The 2,500-nt window shown below is 57.0% G+C and overlaps 1 non-coding gene across 1 annotated transcript in view; it reads right to left on the reverse strand.

Annotated features, from left to right (window-relative positions):
- LOC126357217 (small subunit ribosomal RNA) overlaps positions 1–622 on the reverse strand; it is a 1,893-nt gene extending 1,271 nt beyond the window's left edge. The window contains exon 1 of the ribosomal RNA XR_007566168.1: positions 1–622. This exon is cut by the window's left edge and continues 1,271 nt beyond it. This is a non-coding gene — a ribosomal RNA (small subunit ribosomal RNA).
- Positions 623–2,500: the final 1,878 nt, after the last annotated feature.

The following is a 2,500-nucleotide window of genomic DNA, read 5'->3' on the forward strand; positions in this document are numbered from 1 at the left end:
AATATACGCTATTGGAGCTGGAATTACCGCGGCTGCTGGCACCAGACTTGCCCTCCAATAGATACTCGTTAAAGGATTTAAAGTGTACTCATTCCGATTACGGGGCCTCGGATGAGTCCCGTATCGTTATTTTTCGTCACTACCTCCCCGTGCCGGGAGTGGGTAATTTGCGCGCCTGCTGCCTTCCTTGGATGTGGTAGCCGTTTCTCAGGCTCCCTCTCCGGAATCGAACCCTGATTCCCCGTTACCCGTTACAACCATGGTAGGCGCAGAACCTACCATCGACAGTTGATAAGGCAGACATTTGAAAGATGCGTCGCCGGTACGAGGACCGTGCGATCAGCCCAAAGTTATTCAGAGTCACCAAGGCAAACGGACCAGACGAGCCAATCCGATTGGTTTTGATCTAATAAAAGCGTCCCTTCCATCTCTGGTCGGGACTCTGTTTGCATGTATTAGCTCTAGAATTACCACAGTTATCCAAGTAACGTGGGTACGATCTAAGGAACCATAACTGATTTAATGAGCCATTCGCGGTTTCACCTTAATGCGGCTTGTACTGAGACATGCATGGCTTAATCTTTGAGACAAGCATATGACTACTGGCAGGATCAACCAGGGAGCTGCGTCAACGAGAGCTGAGCAGCCGGCCGCCCGGGAGTGTGTCCCGAGGGCCCGCGCGAACACGCAAGCGTCCGCTCAATTATTCTGCAAACAGGAGGAGGCTGAGCTCCCCTGCACGATACACCTCGAAACCCTCTCAGGTCCCGGCGGCGCGCAGCGCCGTCCTAAGTACTTGGTCGGGTTCGAGAGAGGCGCAATCGCCCGGAGATAGGCGAGTAGACGCTTTCAGTGCGAACACCCGTGCTCCCAACTGAGCTTGCCGCTGCCGACAGAGGCCCGGGAGCGTGCTGTCGTGGCATTGCCGGCGGGAAACAACACGCGCCACCTACGGTGACCGGCAGCTCCAACGCCAGCGCCACAGAAGGGCAAAGCCCCACTTGGGTGCAGAAGCGAACTCTCCCAGCACAGCGCACGCGCCAACACGTCCGCAGAGCTGCGATACAAACCACCTGCGAGAACCGCTGGGGGCGACCGAGCAGCAGACGGCGTCGCGACGCCGAGTGCCGGGCGGCGGCGCATCCTCAACGCACACAGTCCGCAATCGGACCAGCACACTGCAGATGTCCACCGCGCTTCGCACCGGGCTCGGCAGAACCCACTTTGGCCGCCTGGCGCCGCGCGCAGGGTGCGCCGGCGCATAGCTGGGACGCCAGCCGGGCCCGTCGGCCGGCGCTCCTGCCACTGGGCGCCCCCCACCAGCCGGCTGTAGTGCGTGCGCTCACGCAGCGCGCGGCCAGCACGCCGGGCGGCCCCCCCTCACCGGCCGGGGACTGTCCCACCAAGCCACAGCCTCGTATCGCTTCATACCCACATGGCCAACTCAGGTTCGGGGGCATGGCGGGTACCGCCGAAACAACCGGTTCATAGATGTACCGATCGTCGCTATCACCGATGCACCTGCAGCGCGAACAACCGCTCAACAACTGATTTCCAGTTCATTTGCGGATCGTATACGTCAATCTACATTTGCGAAATCTACGATTCTGGCATGCCTGCATGTTATGTGTCACGACACGCTACATCAGCCCACATACACACTGCGGCATGTACACGAGAGAACACGTGGAAGATGGTCCGCGCACGTGTGCAATGTCCCTTGCGCGGTCGACTGTCAACCGGCCTCTGTAGCATGTCGCAGATGTGGAACGCGGTCCACCGTGCTATCATGTTGTGTGGGGCAATACGATTAAATAGGAAAACCCTCGTCGCTACATCAACAGACGGCTCACGCTGATTCCCGGCAGAGGGAGGAGGGGGGGGGGGCCCAACATGCAATACTTTCGTCCGTACCTACCTACCACATGTCTGTACGGCGTACAACAGTGCAATCTCGCTGTAATGGGGAGACGAGACAAGTAGCATCGTGCACAACATATGGCCCTTATGATTCGCCATTGTAGGGCGCAGCCGGTGTACGGTCAAGCATGTGCCACATTATGTCACTCAGTACGTAACGACAGATGATCAGTGTGGGTTACGCGTACATCAGCGGACAGTCCACACAGGCCGTACCACAACGTACACTGACTGCATCGACAACCGAATGCAACTGAACAGCTGCAAGGCTCATTTCACAAACAAACGCCTGACCGACCAGCTTGGAAGGGCAGGAGGGGAGGGCGATATTCGTTCTGTAGCGGTACACCCTTCCAGTGGTTAGCGGGACTGTGTAGAAAGTACGCAACACTCGAAAGACCTTTATGTGAGGGTACGCACCATGGCATCAAGAAATACACATGACACCAGAGGATCCAAGCAGTGAACTATGTTCAGAGGGTTGCTGTTAGGCAAAGCTACATTCCTGTGACGTTACATGTGACAGTTAAGGTGCAGTGTAAGTTAGGTTAAGGTGCAGTGTAAGTTAGGTTAAGGTGCA

Source organism: Schistocerca gregaria, chromosome 3, assembly GCF_023897955.1.
Source record: "Schistocerca gregaria isolate iqSchGreg1 chromosome 3, iqSchGreg1.2, whole genome shotgun sequence".
NCBI lineage: Eukaryota > Metazoa > Arthropoda > Insecta > Orthoptera > Acrididae > Schistocerca > Schistocerca gregaria.